The following is a 25,665-nucleotide window of genomic DNA, read 5'->3' as shown; positions in this document are numbered from 1 at the left end:
ATTGTATTAAAATTAAAATCAAATTTAAATTAATTATATTTAAATTAAATTAAAACTAATTTAAAATAAAAATAAAATTAAATTAAAATTAAATTAAAATTAAATTAAAATTAAATTAAAATTAAATTAAAATTAAATTAAAATTAAATTAAAATTAAATTAAAATTAAATTAAAATTAAATTAAAATTAAATTAAAATTAAATTAAAATTAAATTAAAATTAAATTAAAATGGAATTAAAATTAAATTAAAATTAAATTAAAATTAAATTAAAATTAAATTAAAATTAAATTAAAATTAAATTAAATTAAAATTAAATTAAAATTAAATTAAAATTAAATTAAAATTATATTATAACTAAATTAAACTTAAATTAAAATTATTAAAAATTAAATTGAAACTAAATAATCAAATAATAAAGCCCCAAAACACATTTCAAATATCAAAACTGCATACCTAGCTACCCAATCCTGTTTCACAATTTATGAATTAACGTGCTTGCAAAATATTTTAACCATAAAACGTATCAATTAAGTATTAAGGCAAAGACTTTGAAAACATAAATATTTATGAAATACGTTGGTGGGTCACTAATAACTTAATTGCTAGGAATTTTAATCGCCGTAATTGTTACAATAATCTCCCGAGTTCAATCAACCCGTTTGATTTTACTTGAAGTGTTGCACATACAATTGTTATTTCAAAAATTAATAACTCGGTAGAAACGTTTCCTGTTTTAAAATTTTTAAAATTTAATTTTAATTTTTCACGGAAAGTAAAGAGTATGGTGCGTTCTTGTTTTGTCAAATATTTATTTTTACAAACATCGCTCTGTTTCGCCCTGGGAACACATTCTTACTGCCCAACGCAGTATTTTGTCTATGATACTATGACACCCTTGACTCCTGTGAAAAGAATAGTGTAATACTCCATTAAAACAAGAGAGCGTAAAGATTTGATTTAGAGCAACTATTTTGAAGAAGGAGACAAGTACTTAGGTGGAAAGTTTACGACATGTACACTACGCAGTCTGAAGACAAAACCCTCATCCGAGTTTTTGGAAAGTTTTGTCCACAATATAATTCAAATATCACGAAATTGGTAAGAGGCAAATATTCCAGCGATTAAAAAATGTCGGACAAGCGATAGAAAACACCGTTCTTGGAATCGTTCAGTCAAGTCATTTAGCTTATTGAGATATTGTTTGAAAAATATTCTTCTTCTTCTTCTTAAAGTGCCGGTCCTCTGTGGACGTTGGCTATCACGTTGGTCCATATTACTTTGTTTACTGCGGATCTGAATAGGGCTGTTGATGTCATTCCAGTCCATGCACGTAGGTTCCGCAGCCACGATATTCGTCTGCGTCCTGCCGATCGTCGGCCCTCTATTTTCCCCTGTAAGATGAGTTGGAGTAGGTGGTATTTCTCAATGCGCATAATGTGTCCAAAGTATTCCAGTTTTCTGCGTTTGATGTTTGCTAGGAATTCCATTTCTCCTCCGATGCGCTCAATGATCGTTTTATTTGTCACATGATGTACCCACGAAATCCTGAGGATGCGGCGGTAGCACCACATCTCGAAGGCATCTATACGTTTGCACGAGGCATCGGTAAGGGTCCATGCTTCTGTCCCATAAAGGAGGACCGAGAGAACATAACAGTTCAGGACCCTTATTCTAGTGCGGACGCTGAGGGATAGGTTACAGAGTATGTTTCTCATTTTGTTAAATGTGCTTCTTGCTTTTTCGATTCGGCACTTTATTTCTCGAGAGTGGTCCCAATCTTTGTTCAAAGTACAGCCCAGGTATGTAACTGTCTCTGCTGTTTTGATGGCTTCGTTGTTTGCAGTAAACTGTAGGTTTCCAATATCGCTTTTACTGATAATTAATATTTGTGTTTTTTTACATTTTATCTTCATACCGTATCCTTCGCATGCAGTCGCCACTCGGTCCACAAGTCTCTGAAGCCCCTCGACAGTGTCGGCCACAAGAACGGTATCATCCGCATATCTCAGGTTGTTTATAATTTGACCATTTACTACAAGTCCATCCTCTGTATCATCCAATGCTTCCTTGAATAGATGTTCTGAATACACGTTAAACAGGAGAGGCGACAGTATGCAGCCCTGGCGCACTCCCCTTCCAACGCTAAATTCTGCTGACGTTGTGTTTTCTACTCGAACCATAGCCTTTTGTTGTAAGTATAGTTTTGCTAGGATCTCCGTGTCTCTGTTGTCCATTCCTGATTCTCGTAGCACTGCGATGAGCTTATCGTGCCGAACCCTGTCGAAAGCCCTCTCGAAGTCTATGAATCAAGTAAACACGTCTGTATTGACGTCCCGTGCTCGTTGGATCAGCACTTGTATGGCGAACAAGGCTTCTCTAGTGCCAAGTCCTCTCCTGAAGCCAAACTGATTAGCACTTATGTTCTCGTCGAGTCGTTTGTAAATTCGTGCTTGTATTATATTGAGGAAGGCCTTTAAAACATGACTCATCAGGCTTATAATTCTGTACTCTGAGCATTTAGTTGCGTTCGCTTTCTTGGGTAGGGGGATAAATGTTGACATCAGCCAATCTTTTGGCAGTTGGCCATCTATATAGATTTTGTTAAAAAGGGTGGTTATGAGTTTTATTTGTTCGGAGTCCAGTTGCTTCAGGACTTCTCCATGTATTTGATCTGGTCCAGGGCTTTTGTTGTTTTTTAACCTTTTGATAGCTGCTTCCACTTCTTCTTGTGTGATGGTAGGTCCTTCAGTGTTAACCGTTGCAGCCACATTGTCTACGTTTTCCTCTCCAAAGAGTTTCTGCATATATTTACATATTTTAAAACCTGTTTTGTTAAATTTTTGTATTGCGTTATTAATTTTAAACCTTTTATGACAATATTATTCTTTTCTTATTCCGAATAATCTTTTTACATCAGCCATTTACATATACGTTTATTACCAAGCTCTTCTCTACGTGAACACATTACACAGGCACAGGCACAGGTTCTATTAACTGAATTTAATAAACCAAAGTAATTTGAAAGTGAAAGCGCTATATCTACTTTAATAATATCAAATGCGGCCAGATAAAAGGCTATTTTTGATAGATTTTCTAATTATACCGAAAAATCTTATTTTATCTTAAAATTAGCATTGGTGAGTGTGCAGGGGTTCTGGTGAGACACAATACCGGATGAGTTCGCCGGCCAAGGCGCATAAAATCGCCTGACGTATTAACATTTACATCTTGAGCGGGTCGAAGACAAAAAAAAAGACAGAACCAGATATTGCGCGCGCCAATTATAACGTTTACAATGTAACAATCGTTACAACTTACGTGCATAATTACGTCGTTTACGCAATTACGCAATTTTCTCGTCGCCCGTCAATAGACACCGAGGATTTGCATAAAATATTAACTCGCTCGTGTTCGTGTGGTATAATAGTAACAAAAATCGAACGATATGTTCGGCGTTTTCGCGCACCGAAGACGAAATTTATCGGTCAGATTATTGTATAACGGAGGAGGAGGGTGCCGCCTTTACACCTGTTCAACTCGCGGAACCTGTTCGATTTTATTTTGACCGAATAATAGTCTTCTGGTTCAGTGATCGCCCGGGGCATTAGGTCGCCTCACAGCCTCTAACACCCGTCTATTACTATAAAACTTTCGGTCACCGCCGGGCATTCTGGCAGATAAATCTTCATTATACGATACAGAGCGGCGGGATAGTGCGAGGCTATCAGTCGCTTTGCCGCTTCACTCGCAAAGATCAGTTACTGTACTGGGTATAGTTTAGAAACAAGTTAAGTTTTTGTATCCTTTCAATTCCCACACTTCGAATTATCACACATAGAACTATAATGAACAGCAATCAATATCAGAATATATGTAACCACGCACAGTGGTTATATTACACTCGCCGTGAGCCCGTGTCCCGCTCTCTCTCACAAAGCAATATCTGGAATCCGCTAGGTGTTGTAAAAATCACACGCATTTTCTAGTGGAGAGAAGATAGGAAGCTGAAAGTAAATTCTCGTAATACCTAATTATACACCGACCTAGCGTGCGGATAGTGTCACTTTTTACGTCAGTTTCTTGTCCTGAGTCCCTTCGGACATTTCCGGGATATTACCTCATGGACTTGGGAGCAATGCAATCGGATAACTTCGGAAATTTTACCGCACGGCTGGCATTTTGACGTTTGCCAATTCTGACGGTCATCTCATGTATTTGTGTTGTCTTGCAAAAATGTTCCCTAAAACTAACGCTCGTAGCGAAAGTATAGTAGGAAAAATTTTTGGTAAACGTTTATTAAATACTTGTTCCACTCGCGCCAAATAAACTCGTATAATATATAAAGACGAAGGGGGACATTGCAGTAATTGCGAGTAATTTGAAATTCAGAGAAGATGCAAAGTCTAGATTTGCGAATCCTGGAATATTGAGGTTCCTGTCATTATAAATAGTTTTTTTTTAATATATGTCATGCCCTTCTAAACAACAAAATAAAGTACTGCTCAGGTTTGGCAATTGTAAAAAATGACCCAACCAATAACTTCCTGTTAAAAATAAAAGCAAAGGTTGTTAAAGTCACTTTTATTTTAACTGCATTTTATAATTTTTACTGTGATATTTTGTATTATATTGTAATATTACATTTGTATCTGTGACTATGACAAAAACGATACTAATTACAATTAAAAAGTAAACCCTATTTACATTTAACAAAATAATTTACTTTTTCGGAAAAATTATGAGGAGAAAATCGCAGTTTCTTCGCAGGTACTAAAAATAGTTGTTTTTATATCGGTCTTGTTACAACGTTCCGATTGAAAATCGGTAACTAATAACCGAAACCTGTAACCTCCGTTGTCTAAAGTGATTTAGAGCGGCAATACTTTCACGCTGCGCGTTCAAACAATTGTTGATGAGTTCGGCACGGCCCCCCCGCGGACACTGGCAAGACTACTAACGTGAAAATCAAATCCTAAATTAATTGGGAACATTTACACGAAGACAGTTGAGAAATGTCTTCTGGGCTATGAAACAATTACGCGGAGGCCCAAAATAATTTCGACGAATAAATATGCAGGACATGTCAACATTTTTTTTTTTTCGCCCGATAAGAATCCCCTTTAGACTCAATCTTACATGTTATAAAACAATTGGTTAATCCGCTAGCATATACAGGGTAGTTCACGACTGCGGGTTTTCGTAAGAGTTTATTTTATCCGAAAAAATTTTAATGCAAAAAGTGTTTGTTGTTTGAATGTTCTGCATGTAATGAAAATATTTGCTATCATATAAGATATCTCGTAAGTTTCTCACAGCACAACTTTCTTATTTTAGGGGGAACACGCCCCGTATATTACTTCATTTTTGGATTTGTGAGTAAATTTTATGGTTACTTTCTTCAGGTTCCCTTATGCTAGAGTACAGCTCCCGAGTGAAGAATCCAAGGGTTATAAATCGGGTGGCCCGGATGGCCAGATCTAGAGTTCCTGAATTCTTTGATGTAAATAAAATCTAAAATATGTCAACCTAGACGTATTGAGCTTGGACAAAATCAATGCCAACTAGAAAGAACTTTGAGGGTTGGATTGAGTTTTGATAGAAAATACGAAATAACAAGAAAATAGATATTAATTATATTAATTATTATTGGATCAAGTCAATGAAAATTTATATAGAAGTAAGAATTATAAGAAAACAGATAAATTGTAATTAATAAATAAAATCTATCAATATACAATACAAGTTCATTTGTAAATCTAAGTCATAATGTTCCGAACAGTCAGATGAACTAGTCGTTGGAGTCCAGAGAAATAATGAAGGGCTCCACAGTGTTTTCAAGCAGGCTATCAGCTTCCACATTATGTCTTTTATTCTCTCTTCAACGTTCTTCATTTTAAAACTGGTTGCTTGAAAGTGACGCTTTGCTACCCTTTTACTCGCGTCCGAACCAATTCCACGAGATTTAATTACCATTACCAAGTACCATTATATATCGTTTGATGCGATTTCGTCGTCAACAAATTTCCAATGGTTTATTCAATCTTACAACCTACAGTAAGTCCTTTTTCAAACGTATTTGTCTGAAACTGCTTCTTATTTAAAGTACGAATGCCGTTATTTTTTTTGCAAGAAAACGTGGGTATTTTTTCGGATTTTCTTGAGTGGTAGCTGCTGTTATCGTAGGAGTAATAATATTTAGCATTTGCTGGAAGTAGTCCGAAAAAATTTCAGCATGTATGTCTTTATGATCGTATGCGGTCCGTTTCGATTGGTACCACCGACAAATCCATTTTTGCCACTAATGTGAGCAATTGTTAATCTTTTACGTTTTCCCGGAAGTGATATTACTCCATTCGACCATTCTTCAATGAAAGTTTGTAACAACGGTATATCCTTTATTTACGCAAATGTAGTTCAGGTAATTTATATTCCTGTTTTCCCTTCGAAACTGTCTAATTGCACTCAAATATCGTTGTCGCCAACAGATAGTTTCGTCTTTGCCTGTTAAAAGTCATTTACCTTTTCCACAATTTCTTGCTTCCCGTGGATACAATGAAATCGTACCTTTTCATTTCAGATATTATTTTGACCAAAGTAGGTATTTCTTTTTGTCTACTCATCCTCGTGTATTAGTTTCTTTCTTAGCATTTCTCTGTGGTGATTTGATTGGAGCACGTTTATAATCGTGCAGAAGTCGATATATTGTTAAATGACCACCACCAGTCATATTGGAACACGTTTAAACTATTTTTACAAATCGGAATGTTCAGTGTTGGGTGCCGAAGAGATATTTTTCTCATTTTTACTATTATTATAATTTGTTTCTCAGCAACGAATTCAGAAAGACTAGCAATTATCAAGAACAAACTTTGCCAGCAACTAACGGAAAGTAACTAAAATTTTAGTTTTAAATACTAGGACACATGCAGGTCAACTAACTGTCCGTCTACGCGGCGCTCTCTGGACCCTTGATAATCATCATAGATACAATACTACGCCTATGGATTACTACCATTACATTTTGTAGTTCAATAACGATTTATATATGTAATATATACTTTTAATGCGACTATTAAGAAAAACCCAACCACTCTCAACATCAGGTTAGAGGAAATTCAATTTTCTTTCAGAATTAAAGATACAGTGGTTCGTGGTTTAGCTACTACTAAGCTAGCCTATTTTTTGCTTTTTTCGCGCAGTAAGTTTACTGGAACAAACGGAACTTTCCTCTTGACAACTGGCAAGAAATATATTTCATGGAGATATTGATCCAGTCCGATAATTTCGAAATTATTGTCACTGCTTTAGAAGCGTTTGCTTAAATTCTCCTCACGAGTATGTGACAACTTGTTTTTGGTATCAACTTGCTGCAAACAAAATATCAGAGTACATGCATTTTTGTTGGTCATCATCAAATTGTCATTGTTGAACTGAGAATGCATAAAAGAATATTTTTGCTCGTGCGCTTGCGCTGAAACTTGTTTTAAACGACCTGCGAAAATTGCAATTCAGCATTGCTGTTGATGATTTTTTTTACAACTGATCTCAACGGCTTGTTCCTAATGCATAAAACGTAAACCAACAGTTCGCCCGAGTTCTTTTTTAAGTCGTTCCGATTATTAGATTGTATTGTAAGTTCAGGCACATACGACGGGAAAATGCCGATTGTTTAGTTGCTGCGTGATAATAAAATTCGCAACAATGGGGTACATCTCTTTTCCGAAGACCGCAGTTTACAAATCCGATTGGGCGTATCCAGGAACGTACTGGCCATTGAACATCCCAAAATGCAGGAATGCGCTTTTCACTCAAAGTCGTGGAGCATATCATGGTATCCGACTAATAGTACTTGTTTTAGTGTTAACGTTATGTTTATTTTTACGACGAAAAAATGGTATTCAATAAAAATAAAGAAAGGTCTCAAAAATTAAAGAAATGTGTAGCCGTGTCATAATACAAGCGGAAATGCGGTGTTGCCAACTAGTGAATCATTTTGCTTTTTCTGAAAATTTGTGATTGTATATTTTCGATTTTCTGTGTATTTGGGAGTTACTTGTTGGATCTGATCTGATCTGAACATCCAACAAGGCGACCTTAAAATTATCCCGTCCGTCCCTGAAAGCCCCTTTCAACGGCCCATTGTCTGCGTAGACGGGGCCATTATTTGGAGCATTTATTGTATTAGTCTAGATAAAACACGTTTTTACATGTTAGAATCTATTATACCACCCTCATTGTTCAACGGGGATGTCGCTAGAATTTCGAAGTTTTAAAGGGCGAACAGCAATTATGTCAGTTTTCTCAAACAGAATGATTCACGGGATTTAGGGCTATATTTAGAATTTATTTGAATGTGAGATCGAGCTTTAGATATGGTTTTGAACACTCCTTTTCGACTACGAATCTTGTTTGCAGCAAGTTTATTTTTGGTTGCTTGATTTTTTCATTATTGTTGATTGATTATCAGCGCCGATGATTAGATGTTTAGTTGAGAACACATTTTGCTTCCTTTGTTTAACTATATTAACTTCTCCGATCTTCTTTCTTTCAAGGATTTGAGGGAAAACTTTTTTTTTCAAAAAGTATTAAATATTACTATGTACTATTTTAAATAATTTGAAATACTGTTTCAAATTGTTCAAAATCAAATCAATTTAGAAAAAATGTTAAAAATTATTTTTAAGTATCGAAAGCATTATTAACAATTGCATGTTAAAGAATCATCATTTAAATAGCAAAATTTTTATTTTCAATTTGTCATAGAAACCTATAGGTATACATTTTTTTTCCCTCGTATTTCCATTTTTTGGAAAATGGATTATATGGAACAATTTGTGTTTGGAAGAACGTCATTTGATTTTTTCTTACAGGGATATTAGAAATAAAAGGTTCACAGGGATCGACCATTTAATAATCTTGTAGAATATAAAAATTCAATAAGACTTCATCGCAGAAATATTTCACCACATGTACTGAGATCGTTAGTGAATTTTTATCATCGAAAGAATTGCTTCGATAATTAATTTTTCATTATTTTACTTTTTCTGCCTTTTTATTCAGAATTTATTAGAATGTGTTATTTTTCTATTTTGTTTGTTGTTTGCAAGATTAGTTCATAATATCAATATTATTATTTCTTTATAGCATGTTTTTTATGGTTATCTGCGATTACATGTTTCTCTTCATTAGTAGATTTTTGTAATAATAATTATTTAAAAAAAATTGCTATTTAAATGACGCTTTCTTAATATGCCTATTATAATTAGCTATGCTTTGCCTACTTTAAAAGAATTTTTATAGATTTTTTTAAGTGTTATTAAAAAATATCGTTGCAACAAACATAAAATTCGTGTTTAGCCAAAAAATAAAAAATCTTATTTAATTTTTGTATATTTTGTTCCACCCTATATACCGTTTGACTTGCAAGTATTTTAAGTGCACCTAATATGATTATGAAACGTGCACCAACTTTTGATACTATTTGCATTTTAGTTGTGCAGTTAGTTAAAAAACATCCCATATGTTGCACACTTTTCTTTTCCTTTCTATCCATTATTTTAGCTCCCAGTACAGAAATTGTCCAAATAGGTAGAAATATATATGAATTGGACGTTGAAGGTATAAAGGACAGATTTACTTGTATTCACCTTCCGCCACAAAATAAAACAGCGGAAAGGGTTCGTCATACTACACAGTGCCAACGAGTAAACAAAGTTAATCTGTGGCGGTAATTGCGTCGGTAAAATGGCAAAAACAAAACCCACGAGCGACAAAGTGGCGAGGTGATCGATAAATAAAAAATAATTGACAGATTACCTGCTGTTTTGGATATTGTGGAACGCGTGGCGTTTGTCCGTAATTCAAGCGTTTTTATGCAACAATGTAGCACGCATGAAGTACAGAGTAAACATTAATAAACGGAACGGAGAAATCCAAACTTAACCTTCATCAGCAGCATGAAGGGTAGGTAGAACTTAAGTTTGTTATTCATTTATTTGGTGATCAACGGTGATACTACAGGTTTACACATTAATGTATCCACTAGATCACAGGTTCAAAACTATAAAAATATAACTAGCGATAACTAAAGCTAAAATATTAATCTAAAATAGATTTTAAAGATGGCTTAATATGATTAACATTGTTCATGTTGTTGACATTTTAAAGCTTGTTTAACTTGCACAGGGGACATTGAGAAAATATCAATAAGACTTGAACACTCGTTGGCACTATTTGCAATTCGACATAACGGTGAGTTTTTTCTGAGTTTCGGAGAAGGTGAACTTGCAGTATATTTAGACAAACCAACGAAAACACCTCAGAATTATTAATTTTTATTTTATACAAAAACAAGATATCAGATACGTTTCCTGTCTGTTTTAAGGATGATAGATGAAAGTGTCAAGCCAGTGAAGCCAGGAATATTGTTCATAGGATTTCTATAATTTGATTTGAATGATATAAATCCATAATTTGGATTCCAAGCTATACCAAAGAGATTTAGCTTACTTAAAACAAAAGAATTGAATAAAGAAATTATTGATTTGATGTTTGAAAAGATCGCTCATCAATGTAGCACACAACCTAACATTTTGGAAGCGCTGTTCCCAATCATATGCAAGTCGGACATAAGTTTTGAATCAATCAGGATCCAAAATCTCGAATATGATCAACCTTGGACAGAGAGACATCTTGAAAATTTAAAACAAACTGTTTTCGTCACAGAATTTCTTCAAGTCACTTTGATTTTTTAGAATATACTTGTGTAAATCAAAAATGTTCAATGGTAGAAACATAAGCGGGGAAAAGTAAGTGTCAACTTTGTCGGACGCCAGAAGTAGGTTTAACCGTGTATGAAATAAAACCCTGAATTAAAACGTTTAGCGATCATTCCTTCAGACGTGAATCAGTCCATTTGAGGAGGGAATCACCGACATCGATCTTAGAAAGTCAAAATATAATGATTTATTTTATCGAAAGCCTTTCCGAAGTCAGTGTAAACAGCAATAACTTGAAATCTGCCATCCACGTAGTTGTGGTCGTGGTAAAGACAAATAAATTAGTCTGAAGAGAACACTCAGGATAAAAGCCATGCAGCTCGGTTGGAATATGTTTAACAATATTGAAAAAATAAAACTTCTCGAAAATCTTTGCAAAAATTAACAGATCGCTCTGAGATCCTACATGGCTGTTTTTTTAGCAAAAATTGGGTCGAGCCTATCAGGTCTGTTCCCCTTTTTAATGTTAAGATTTAGCACTTCACGAGAAATTTCTTCCCAGCTTAAGGAAATACTTTGAAGTTCAAGATTATTTGTTGAGTAGCAACTTTAGTGAGAGAAAAGGTTCCTTTCTAACTTGAAAACGCTTGCAAATATAATAAATTATATGTTACACCTCTTCTATGAAATCAATATACGTAGTCCCCCTTCTAGTCGCTAGGTGGTACCACAGCTTTAAAGCAGAGCCAAAAAACTGTGGAATAACTTACCATGCACGGTAACCTCATTCCTCTTTTTGTGCTTTGGTGGCACATGTTCATTTTCATTCGGCGTCGGTGTTTTCAGCTTTTTTCAGCGTTTTTGGAAGTTAAATGGAGAAGTACAAGTGAGACTACTTCTCACCTAGGCTGTATTAGATTTCCTTACTATTCATTTTAGACAAGGCAAGTCCTATGGCTCATTGAGTTAGGTCAGAGCAGCACAGCCTTATTTTTGGATCAGAATTATTTAACAATGCAAATCTAACTAGGTTTTTTAAGGTGTTTATAATCTAAGGCCAAGTAAACTAAGATATGACAGGCCCTAGTTATGTCCCTGACTTTGTAAAAGGGTTACGTTCTAATGACTTGTCATTAAAGCAATTAACTGTCATTAAAACAATTAAATTAGTTTTCTTACTGAAGTTAACGATTGTACATAGAGTCCAAACGCTCTCTCTTATCCAATTGGTCAACAAAAATCATTTCCAGATGGATTAGAAATTAGAATAACGAATCAAATTAAGATTTCAGCTATAAATGAAACTCGACCTGTTTTTAATTTTGCATAAATATGAAGATGTAAATCTTTGTGTTTACCAGTGCTTTAAGAGGCAGTGAATCTCGTTTACTCATTACATTTGAAAAGCCTTGTAGGGCAGCAACTATACCCAACAAAAGCAGATGAATAAAGATTACTGCTCACAGCACTCGACATGCCTCAACATCGTCTGCGTTTTGTAAAGGTGTTTCAATTGATATGATTGGAAAAACGACAGATTGGTGAGAATGCTCTAAATGTTTTGCCCTTTTTTATAATAGACCTATTTGTACAGCAGGTGCAGGCTTTTTTGTTAATGCCACATTTGGGACATATAATTTTTCAGAAGGTTTGTTTTCTCGGACAGCCATTTATTTTGTATTTGTTCTTGAGGCTTTCATAAACTTCATAAGGTTGGATTTCCTTATATAGCCGAATAAAATCGTTTTATAACAAATCTGCTGAGTTGCCTTTGAAAGTCTACGTATATTGATTTCATAGAAGAGGTGTAGCATATAATTCGATGATCAAACGAACTTACCTGGTAAGTGAAGTTCGATCGTAATTATATGTTACACCTCTTCGTAGAAATCACCCATTCCCGCCCAATGTACTGTCCTGAACAGTACTAAAATGCCCTTTGGCAAATTTATTATAAACGGGCTTTAAAATAGAATGAGGTTAAGACCATAGATCGCGAATATACCGTGCATGGTAAGTTATTCCATAGTTTTTTGGCTCTGCTTTAAAGCTGTGGTGCCACCTAGTGACTAGAAGGGGGACTACGTATATTGATTTCTACGAAGAGGTGTAACATATAATTACGATTGAACTTCACTTACCAGGTACGTTCGTTTGATCATCGAATAAAATTACTGATCGAACAAAAAAAAACATTAAATTAGGGACCAGTCATAACAACTTATTTGGCGCACAGTTTGTAAAATTTAGCATTTCTTTCGTTTGACAAGAAGGTAACGTACACAAATGTTTTCAAACACTGCTTATCTTGTTTTATCTTCCGGAACATGAGCGTTTTAATTTTGTGAGAGGTCGTGCCCAAAAATTCGAACCAATGCGGCAGTTTTAACTTGGGTGTGCATATATGGCCAGCTAATGCCACGGATTTCTAATAATTCTCTACCACGTCATACGCTGACAATTCCTTGATACATTCCAACTCGAACTGCGTATATTCTTCTGTTATTCTGAAGAGCCGCTTAATGCGCCATTCAGTAAATGCGCTTGAAACTTCACTCTGTCCATCGAGCGAAGATATATTGTCTTGTATTTAAAACCCGGGATGTGTAATATTTTGACGCAGATTGGTTGAACACCGACTGCTAGGCCGTAGAAAAACGGACGGTATGAAATTCAAACGGGTCCGGGATTTGTTTGGATCGCAAATATTTACGATTCATTGGAATTCTCCTTGCTGGGTAGAAGTGTTTTAATTTTCTGTAGGCATGACCCATATACCGCATGTTTGAAGCATGAACTCTTGCTTCTTAACAGCTTATAGTATACTTAAATTTTTAGCTTTAAATTAATGCAAGCCACAAATTAATACTGAAGTCTGAACAAACAACTGCTTGTCTTTCTTATAACCACTTAAATCTCCTCACTAGTCTTTTACAACATTAAAAATGATCCGGTGCATAACGAGGTAATATTGAAAGACGGAGGATGTGTTTCTTAATTTCAACAACAGCGGCGTTGTTGAGTCTCTGCAACGGATAATGAATGATGAATTGACAGTAAATAAAAACAGCTTGATATGGGATATCGATAGCTCTGGGTTCAAATATTACTGAGCAATATTTTGCAACAAATGATGATAGACATAGAATAGAATCTGGGTATATAGTACACAACCATCTTATGATAAATGTGTTAAAAACCGGGACACGTGGCATAATAACAAAACGCGAAAAAAAAGTCAAATACGACCCTGTTGGAAATACGCGAATCTTTCCATCGCGACTACGCAGGATGCGTGAGAACTTGAACGAAGAATCGGCGAGATGGAAGATTGGGACCGCGACATCTACATGACAATACCCACTTGGCGTAAGTAATATTCATATAACAGCGACCGGTCCCGCTCAAGGTCTTTAGACGCCATCAGGCGCGAGACGGCCTCAGTTCCATTTGAAGCGTTCGCTATCTACTTTGTAATCGAACGCCTGTTAATTGAGGAGTCGCAGTTCAGAACCTAGACGAATGGTATTATATCCAAAAAAATCGGACTTGTAGCTGATCAAATGCTCATTTTGAAACTCAAACCTCATCAGGTGCCCCATACCACTAGGCTGACGTAGTAATTGTCATCTAACTTACTGCAAACATGGATTGCCATATTTTTCCTTTGCAAATATGCTAACATAGTTCCATCTTGTCAGGATTTCTCCCATCTAGCCACGATAAAAATAGTTTCAACCGATATAAACGTGTTCTGTTTCAACTTAGTGCAAAAAGAGCTTGATATATTTTTTTATTAAAGTTTAGAAACAGCATCAGAACAGCTTAACCATCGGTGAAGGTGAGGGTAACCATCTCCATCTGGTTGGAATTTTTTCTATTTTGGTTCCAGCCAAGAACTGGTCACTAAAAACAAGTCAACAACTTTAAACGCCATCAAAATGTCGTTTTTCGTTAACTGACTAGACCAGACTAACTTAAACTATCGATCCAGATTTTTACTAACCAAATTGTGTTCATGGAATGTGACTTTGTGTTGGTTATATAGCCGTTACGACTTCCCTTTGAATGCTTACTAGTTAGATGCCCATCGGCTTGTCACGATTAATTTTTAACACTCGTTAGAAACAAGCACTTGCCAAGCGAACACGATATCGCGAAAGCAGCAATATCATCGCATGCAGAAGCTAGACCGCATCCAAAAGAACAAAAGCAAATGATACAAAAATGTGACCCACAGAGTGTGAATGAATGAAGACAACGTGACTAGGCTAAATCAATTCGACAGGCCGAGAAGAAGTGTCTTAGCACCGACGGCGGTCGATATAAGGGGCCTTCGACCGTGACTATAACCGGCCACTGAACTGAAACGGGAAGAGAAGAACGCGCACACGCACGCAAGCGTTCTGTCATTGAAATGTTCTAAATTTTACCAACATAATTCGTGTATTTGCTAATTTTTTCAGAAATATTCGTATGAATTAAAGCAACCGTTATTTGCGAACTCAGTAAACATCGTTGGATATTTTGTTAATTATTTCTCCATAAAATTTATAAAATTTATGAGGTCGTACAGAATAAATGCTCCTGCAAAGAGAAGCTAGAAAACAATTTAGTGGTAGATTATTTTTCTGACTAACTAAACTATTCAAGTGTATTCTTCTGTTTTCATACTTGCCCAACTTGCAACCAACCAACCAACTATTGTCATTTTTGAGAGTAATTTTTTTATTGAAAGATTACCACATGGATACAATTTTTGTACTTATTTTCTCTCCATTTGCCCCCGCTCACGTAAGCTTAAACCAGTTAAGTCGTTCCCTTTCGATTTTACATCAGCGGTCGGTACTAGATGGCAGGCGCCAGTTCGGTCTCAGTCTTATTCGCCATATGCGGTAGATAAATTGCGTCGAGATTTGATTTACATCCCGCATTCTTCTGGTAACAAACGCGTTTCCATTTTTCATGTTTTCCACGTAAGATTCCCCGCACGGGAGAATCGTCTTTAAAACAGGTTACGAGCAAGTTCTAGTTTTAACGCCCCGTCGCCTTAGCGGATGATTGTTTCGTCTACTATGGAAGGCTATCGTGCGGCCTTCCACGTTTTTCTTTTTTCAAAAATCGGCTTTTTTAAGCGGCACCACACATTTTAATTTTAAATGATAGCATAACAGTAACCTTGCAAAGTCAAATTTGAAAAAAATTTATGCAACGCCACCATTTTGATAGTGAATAGTTAAAACGGCCTCGACAGGCAAAATCAAAAAATGAATTAACGTTATCAATATCAATATCTCTGAATAGTGATAATTTTATTTGAAAAGTAGTTCTGTCATTTTCCGTCCATAAACTGATTGAACAGTTGGAACTACGTCTTTGTAAACGGAAAACGGTTCTAAAGTTATAGTCGAAGGAAAAAATAAGAAACATGCTACACGTCGATACTTAAAATTGACGCATTAAGTAGCGATAGATGATTTAGACCCGCCCAAGTTTCCCTATTATACGCAGGTAAAGTAAAGTACACTGCCCAATGATTGACTGATGGATTTTGCTCTTTTCAGCCATCAACGTTTTATGGAAAGTCTCAGGCTATATTTATAAACCTGCTTGCTTGTCTCAGTTGACTTGTGATAGGTCTTTCGCTGAGATATATTTTGTAATTAACTTGGGCAAACACAATTAAATTAAAACAAAAAATGTTAAGATTTTCACAGTTTTTTATTGGTTTATGACAGCTCTTTCGGCAACATCGTACCTCTATTTTGCATTTGACTCACGAGTTTATTTGACACGAGCGGAGCGAGTGTTTAATAAACCAGTGGGTTAAAAAGTTTACCGAACGTGTCGCATACTATACTTTTTCTACGGCCGTTAGTTTTGACAGAATTGACAAAATTCAAGCCTCGCGGTAAAATCTCCGAAAACATCCGATTGCTTAAAAACAAGAAATTGACGTGGGACGCTTCCCCCACGCTAGATCGGTGTATAAGTACGTATTTTACAGAAGGGAGTGGAAAAAATGGATTTTCATCAAGTAAAAGCCTCCTCAGTCCAAAACTCAGGGAAAGATTACAAATTAAACATACTTTATCTGATTCTCTAGGTTTTTTGGGTAAATGGAATAGAATATGAACTTATATTTGAAAGATGGATGAGTTAAAATAAATTATTTTGTTTTAATGTATTAAACGGTACCTGACAGGAAAAGCGTTTTTCGAATGGTTCATTTTTACATTTTATAACTGCGATTTTGTTTCATAATGTATTGAAAACCATTCTTCCCTTGAAAAATCACTTTAAGGGAAATGTGCTTTGAGTCGACTGAAAGATATTATTTTGGGAGCTAAATCCAAAATATTTTTACCCATTGGAATATCAAAGTTGCTTGCCCATAAAAATAACGTTACTTTTTTCGCACGCCTATCCCTAATTATACGTAGTCTAAGTGTATTGTTGTTTGCCTGTCGAGCGAAAACAAAACCGCGTCGGTTGTACAGGCTGGCCCGCGCCCGCGCGCCTAACCCAACCGCCTGTAGCTACGCTACTGAATCGACGTCCACTGGATTAAGAATCACCACAACCATACGCCCATTGATTGAAGCGATGGGAAAGCGGTCGTGTCGCTGGACGTTGAACATCGACGGTCGACCGGCGCATATGTATATGTGTGTAAGTATGCTCCCCACTGGACATCGGAGTCAATAAACCCGCTGCACCTGCTGGCCTCGGGTCACTTATCTACTCGTAGCTGGAGCCTGCAGCATCTTCGAACGGGCGCCGACAGTTTGCACGAAGGTTCCGCGGCAGTTAGAAGAGAGGATAGCGAATAATAGCTCCCAATATATTCGATGTAAATTATGTCTTATTATTGTAACTGTGATAATTGCGTTCTTCTTCTGTTGATGCCATTACAAAAAACGGAAAACCATAATAATCAAAACTAACGAAAATTCTTTGACAATGCATTAAAAGAAGCTTTATATACTACGTCTATCTAAAACTAAATTACGGGTCACGATAACGTCCGGATACTAAATTTCGTACCACTCGAGCAAAAATATATCCACTAATTGATATTAAACCTAATCGTTAATCGTTGCGAACAGGTGCGAAAAAAAAAAAGATGACCCTAAAACAAAAGACAAAATATAAAAAGAATTAGGGTGCATGAATGTGGATTGGAAGAAAAAATGGAAACATTAACGAAGACCTTTGCAGCTATTAATCAACTGCTATTCAGAAATACAAAATAAAATAAAAATCTTTAAAAGAGAAAATAACTTAAATGCTACCAAAAATGGTAAGATATTTTTCTATCTAAACTACTTATTTATGTATTTACTGTGTAAATTAATAAAAACTTTAAGTAATTAAAATGGCTATAAAACTTAACGGTGTATATATAAATATAAGAAACTTCAGAAATAGACCATCTAATAGAAATAAAAAAGAAATACACAGAATTGCTCTCACAGAAACCTGGATCTACCAAAATGAGATACCATATTTTAATCTGCCATTATAATGCTGTGCATTAATGTAGATGCTCCAGGAGTGACGAGGTGTGTCTATTTGTTAAAGAAAACTTAGAACATGAACAAACCCGAAATGGAAGCAAATGACTGTAATGTAGTAAGCATATACGTTGTTCAAGTTAACTGTACAATCATTATCTATAGGCCACCTAAAAACCAACCGTATCTTTTATACAAGATATTGATATAATTATCGAAGCCCAAAGATCACAATGCAATGCAACGGCTTTGAAATACAGAATAAAATAAGTCCGGAGAATGCCACATGAAAAACACATCTTAACAAATAAAAGAACTGTAATATTAGTCTTACAGATCATGTTATATCTGACCACAAAATATATCCGTTGAATTAAACAAAGATGTCATCAAAAAAAAACTAAAGAATACATAATAAAAGAAAACTACAGACAAACTTAAAAAATTGCACAACAAACTCAAAAAGTAACAACATTTAGTAAACAGAAATAATAACAACATCAAAAACTAATTGCACAGGTGAACGTAAGATAAAAATACACAACAACTGGATAAATTCTAAACATATAGAAAAACTAGAGAAAAACGTTCAAACTGAATGAGACTTAAGGACAAAACTATAAAAAGATATGGTAGAAAAAAACTCAATGAAGCTGGGACAAACTCAAAACAAAAATATTGGACGTTTTAAACGGGTTGTGCATGAAAACATCAAAAAAGGCAAAAATGAGAGAAATAACAGGCATGACAGGAGAGACTATAAAGATGAACAAAAATTAGAGAAGAGTTCAACACATTGTGAACATTGTTAACAGTATCCTAGAAACTGGCCTGTTTCCTGAAAATATAAAAAAGACTCACCAAAGGACCTTAGTAATTATAAGCCAATTTCTGTATTAAATACATTATCAAAAATCATTAAAAAAAGTATAGTCAAACTTATAGAAAACCAATACAAGTTTGACCCATATGGCTTACAAAAAAAAAACAGTAGTACCTTAACAGTCTCAGCGGACGTACTAGAGCATATATCGGGAGAACTTAACAAAAATAAGTACGTGTTAACAATATTCATCGATTTGCAAAAAGTATTCGACACAGTCGACATTGATATAATGCTTCATAAATTACAAAAAATGGGCTTCGGAGATGTTGCACGAAAACTTCCACAAACATAATCCAAAGACCGCACTCAATTTTTTGAGTTGTCCAATTGAAAAAAAGTGGATGCGTATAGTACAAGCTTGAATATTTTTTCGCTGACATCCTTTCAAATTTTGTGCGGAATGCTAAACAAAATTGAACACACACACTAATAAAGTGCAGCGCAGCGAAAGTGAAACTATTTTTAGCATATGGCTTCTTTATACTTCATTTAAGGCACGTTAAATGATTACTTATATTAATACCAATTTTATAGGAATTTCCCTTCTGTGAATCTAATATTTCAACTGTTTATACAATCTTTTCTATTGGTAAATATGAAGATGTATTTTAAAAGACCTATAGACTTATATAGTAATACAATGAATGAGAAAAAATGGAATTTGAAGCACCAAATTTAAATTGAATGTCTGATTTTCTTGCTGTTACTTTTGTAACGTATATAATATTTCGTTTTTGGGGTTCCTGCTGACTTAACTTGGAACCCCTTTTCAGTCTGTTGGCCGCGGCGAGACCGAAAAACCCAACCGCCGCACAAAACAACAGCGTAGCAGGAAATAATAGCCGCGGATCCTGTGACGGCGGCGCATTTCCCGCGGGAAAGCGATAGCCGCGTTGTTGTTCAATTGGACAATGGTGGGTTAAACGGGACCGCCCTGAACCGCGCCGGATTGGGACGCTTTCAGACAATAACAACTGAAAATGCATTGTCTGACAGGGCGCAAGCCCGGCAGGAACAATAGAGTTCGCAGACAACGGCGGGCGGAGTCTCCTGCTAACGGTATTGTTCATTTGTCGAGAGTGCTTGGGCGTTGCGTCGCATACAAAGTGTCTCGCGACCAATAAACTATACTAAGTGCTCGCAAATGTTATTCCTGCGGTTTTGCAGGCGCGTTATTTTAAATAGAGTGGGGCGGGAGCGCCTCCACCCACAGTCGAAACAAACGAAGTCAGAATAGTTTTAAGAAAGCGGAAAATAATGGCAATTGATGATTAAATAAAATAAATTGGTTAATTTAATCCTCTAATGCCAGACTTAAATGATATTTTCTAAAGCAATTTGTTACGTTCCCCAAACCTGCCACCAATGAATGTGGTTGTGCGATAGCCAAGCTTTAATTGATAATTTTTTGTTACCGTAACATAAATTTCAAAAAAAAGTGACTATCCTCTGTGTTAAAAGAAATGATGGGTTTGTATAAAAGAGCAGTACTTGTAAACTGCATCAACTTAGAACAAGACAGATATCTTAAAGATATTGATAGAAATAAAACAAACTCCAAAGAAATGTGGAAGAATTTAAAAACTCATGAATTTTATAGATAGCGTTAAAAATATGTTAAGTGACATTCCGGAGTCCCCAGGCTGTAAATGATATCACTGATAATATTTCAACTTATGGAGAAATAAATCGGTTGAATCCCATAACTATGCAAGACCTGAAAAAAATAATTAAACAATTAAAAATTGTGACCGGTGATGAGCGTAATACCTCAAAGACTGCCTGCCAGTGGAATTTTTCGGGAAGCATGGAAGACATGATGATCCCTCTACAGAAAGTTCCCACCACCAATCACAGCAGCTGCAAAGTTATTGTGACGTAACCAATACTTCAGTTCCTAACCTATCGGGCTTTAGCTCCAAACATTCATGTGAATGTGTCGTTGCTACTGTCTGTAGAACTAGAATGTTAAGAAAATTGTATGAAATGGGTATTAAGAGAACAGAGGTGGTTTTCATTTGATGAAAATCCATTTATCAAAATAAATAAGAACTAAAAGTTCAGGTTTTCACGAAATTATATATTTTTACAAGACAATTGTTTCGACAATACCGTAAAAATCTGAACTTTTAGTTGTTATTTATTTTTATTAACAGATTATAAATGGCTTTGTTCGTATTCAATAGATAGGGTATAAAAAACGAAATATAAAGATTGTATTTCCATAACCGTGGAACATCGTGTCCTTCAGGATACTATTTTGGGACATTTGTTGTTTCTTATATATATAAGCGATATTGTAAATTTTCTATTTTTGGTAAATGACATAATTGAATGAATTAAATTTTGATATAGACCACAAAAAATTTTACGTAAAGTTATATTTCGCTCAAAATTGCCGATTATATAATGAATAAATTTTCTAAAAATATTCATTCTATATCTAGAATATCGAAAAATTTGTCATTAAATACCAAAGTTTTATTGCATAACAGCCTAGCTGCTCCCCATTAAGAATGGTGTTCTATAATTTACTATAAATATACTATATATACAATGTAACAGATATACGTCAACTCAAAGCATGTTGAGTGTACTTAATTTCTTGTCTGTAAAACAAAAAGTAATATTTAATGTATATGTATTTATTTTTACAATTAAACAGCAGTGTGTTCCTGCGTATGTTTGTGAACAAGTTACCTATTTCGGAGATATTGATTCTTACTATACAAGGAATTGTGGTAATTTTGTGCTAAACCATTTTAACAATTGACCACATAATATTAACAAGGGTGATACTACTAATAAATTTAAAAGACTTTTAAGATGTTATGTATTGTCCAATTTTGATTTGTGTAGTTAGCTCTTACTTTATTTTTAAGATTTATAATTAGTTTATATTTAAGATTTCTATTTTGCATTTATGTACCATAACTCTAAGTAATTAATTTATTATTATTATTATTATTATTATTATTATTATTATTATTATTATTATTATTATTATTATTGTACACTGCAAAGCAGACAGTAAGACGCAACCCTGCTTGGGTTGGTTAATCATTTTTTTTATTTATTTTGGCACATGAAAAATTTTTCTGCGAATCTAGTGTTTCAAGAAATTTTCTCTAAGGCGAATAAAATATAAAAAAGTAACGGTAATTTGGTTAATAAACATGGACCCGAAACTTTCCGTCAGAAAAAAAAGCATTTTTAACCTTAGGGTATCATTAATTTAAATGAAATTCAGTAATAAGAAAAAAGTAATAAAACTTACGGTTGATAATATTTAAGTAGAAAATAATTTACAAAATTTTGCATGCATGCAGTTAAATTAATTCAAATAATTTATTCATCCATCAGTCAGTCAGAGTCAGTTTTTTTATGGCAAATTGTTTACAAAATATTATTTCCCTCAAAAAAAATAAAAATATCCTTATCCAGAAAAGTTTGGAGCCAAGAACTCTATAGCGTAGCGCCTGTAACTCCAAACTAACGTTATAAATACACTGTCTAAATGGATTTTGAAACAAATTATCGCTAACACTGTCTCTGCTTTTTTTGTTAACTTGATTGTTTTTTCGGCAGAATCGACATTTTTCAATAAAACGAAATTTTAATCTCCAGTTTGATAATTTTAAATTAATAGCCCGAAATAACTACGGAAATCAATCAATGAAATGAATTGAAATTACTCTCTGCACTAGCGGAGAATGGAAACTACTTTCTGCACTATTCACTATAGTATTTTTTGTACTAGCGCAAAAAATACAGTTTTTTCTAAGGAACCGATTAATTGCACACAATCGTAGAGAATTTGCTGAAGGACACTTTGGTTAAAAATTTGGTTTGGGGCGAATACTCTACGATACTTTTTCTAAGACCATTAGTTTTTGAGTTATATTTTTGCAAAGCAGTTCTTACATTACAAACGTCAAAATGCAACCGGTGGCTAAAATGTTTTTTTAAGTATATTTCAGGAATTATTAATTGTTTTAATTAAAATAAAATAATTAATTGCATTTTAATTTAACTTAATTTATTAATGTAATTTATATTTTGTGTTTTGCAAAACGATTTCGTGCGGGGCAATTTATTATAGCTAAAAATGAGCGCTAAAACGGCAGTTGCGTGTTACAGCGTATTAAACACTACGCGAACTATATAAGAAAATAAAATAATAATTACCGCCGTTACCCCCCGCGGGTCTAGTCCGTCGTAAATCCATTATATAAAAGACATCGCGGGTTAATTATTATTGTATCGACGATTGAGAAACGCAGAAGCGACACGTAGCTACGTGTGGTGATAAAAATATTGATAACAGTGTTAAACGTAAAAGCAGACCAGTGTTACTGAAGAACGATTGGGTCGGCGGTCGTATATTATATTATCTCCTTAATAAAGTTAAAAATAAATTGAGATTGTGGCGCTGTCAACCACAAAACGATTTTGACTGGTTTTCTAACCTTTGTTGACATCCAAGGACGGTAAACCCTAGATGATAGTTCCATAGACGATTTATCTCCGCCAGTCTTGCGCGAGTGGGACGTCATCTGTCCCCCTCCGAACAAGTTTCATACGTCGTTGTTTACTGCGGTTGAGACCTCTAACACAGAAACACAAATAAAAAGTAACTAATATACCTTACGCCCAGTTAAAAAGGGCATTCGGCCATATCTCGAAAAGCGAAATTGTTGTAAAGACTTTTAAGGTTGTGTTAAGCTCAACACTTACTCGTAAAAGAGTTTTTGCCCTACCTCTTAAGGGAACTTAGAATCGTTGAAAAGGGCTCTTCTTAGGCGACCGACGTTTTCCTGAGTGGATTGATTCCGATTACTTATATCACCGCTAGAGGACGTTGTGCAACCTCGCCTAAATTGGGATTTAAAATTAAAAAATGCGATTACGCCCACTAGCGGTCATTCCAGAAACTTAAAAATAATATCCAGAATTTTCTCCGCTGCAGCTTTAGATATAAGTTTTTTCACCCCAAGTTTTTACGGCAATTACTGTCCTTAATTGACCACCCGGTACAAGGAATATTAGTAATTATTTATTTATAAATAATTCTAATCCTCGACTCTATCTAAATCCACTCTTTATATAATTTGTATTTAATTCGCGGCTTATAGTTAAATCAAACTAGGAAATAAATTGTTAAATCTATCATTACTGCTCTCCGAAACTTTTGTCAGCTATGTGTATTGTCCACAAAATGGTGGCAGCGCCTTATTAATGCATTATCGCGTTAAGGAAGTTAAACATTTGGTTTTAAATATACAACACACTGTACTATATTCACCTCAAAATATATTACATATTCCTTTTTAAGATATCTGAGTGAAGTTATGTATTAGAAACCATATGTTCATATAATTAGGATTGAACTGTCTTAAGCTCAGTGTCCGAGTAAATGATGGAAACCCCTTTCATTTTTTGTAATCTTGTATATAACACAGTGAAATTTGCAATGCACGTATATAATTAAATTAACATAAAAAATATATAAATAAAGTAAATATAAATTAAAATAAAAAAGAAAAGTTTAGGCGCCACCAATCTGTTGTAAACATTCGATTTTGGCGTCCAGCCTGCTGCTGACCCAATGGTGTCAACATCCATGCTCCGCGAGCAGCTGCGCTGTCATAGCATGTTGTGTTGAATGAATTTTAAATTTGTTAATGCCAATGTCACACTCCTTAAGCACAGTCTTTACCCATCGGTCGATTGTTTGGGATGATTTAGAATGAACTGTTTTTTTTTGTAAGTTAAACGCAATCGTTTGTTATATTATAAACGGCTCTCGGTGAAAAAAGCAAGAAAAACATGAAAAAAGGTATGTTAAAAGCAAGATTCTTCTGTGCAATAATTTTTTTTACACATGTGTTGGTTGCAAAGAGGGTAAAAGAAACAATCTCTCCATGATATTGAGAATGTATCCAGTACGTAATAGTCTGGATCGTTATGCCACGACACATACTTTAAGCATTCAGGTTAGTTTAGAAGCAAAATTCTGTTGAAAGCAACCGAACTCAATTCAAATTCAGCTTTAATGTCTGTGAAGCCAGAATTCTTATCAGCTTCATCATTATCACGTGTATTAATGTGAACAGCCAACATAACTATATTACGGTTCTACAGCCCTTTCCAAAGAGACAGAGAAAGAGATAATTACACATTTCAAGCAAAATATTACGTATTTTCTATAACCCTTCATCGTCAAACAGACGTTTGGGTTTTTGAAACAACTTCGTGTATACTGTCCGGCCGGACAAATGAGTTAGCAAAGTCTTTAATTCGACAGTGACTGTTTTTAGTAATTCGTAGTAAGAGACTTTGACTGGTTTTATCCACTTTAGAGCCTGGTAGAGCCAACAACAGAGAGAGAAAGAGAGAGAGAGAGAGAGAGAGTGTAGTTTTGTTTTTTTTTTTTTGAAGATTAATGTTACCAACAAATTGTTTCTGAAAATAATATTAATATTTTTTAAACATAGGTCTAAAAATGCCGACAAGATTCTTAAGCCTTGAAGTATTAAAT

At 34.7% G+C, this 25,665-nt stretch overlaps 1 long non-coding RNA gene across 1 annotated transcript; it reads right to left on the bottom strand.

Moving 5' to 3' along the window:
* Positions 1-20,707: 20,707 nt before the first annotated feature.
* Positions 20,708-24,232, bottom strand: LOC132705595 (uncharacterized). Its single transcript, XR_009619469.1, has 4 exons — positions 23,885-24,232; positions 23,594-23,733; positions 20,895-21,084; positions 20,708-20,841 (listed from the first exon to the last, which is right to left on the bottom strand). It is a non-coding gene; the product is annotated as an uncharacterized LOC132705595 (long non-coding RNA).
* Between the last annotated feature and the right edge of the window lie 1,433 nt (positions 24,233-25,665).

Source organism: Cylas formicarius, unplaced genomic scaffold (assembly GCF_029955315.1).
Source record: "Cylas formicarius isolate icCylForm1 unplaced genomic scaffold, icCylForm1.1 PGA_scaffold_7__23_contigs__length_41026272, whole genome shotgun sequence".
Classification (NCBI taxonomy): domain Eukaryota; kingdom Metazoa; phylum Arthropoda; class Insecta; order Coleoptera; family Brentidae; genus Cylas; species Cylas formicarius.
This window is presented reverse-complemented; position numbering and strand designations above follow the sequence as displayed.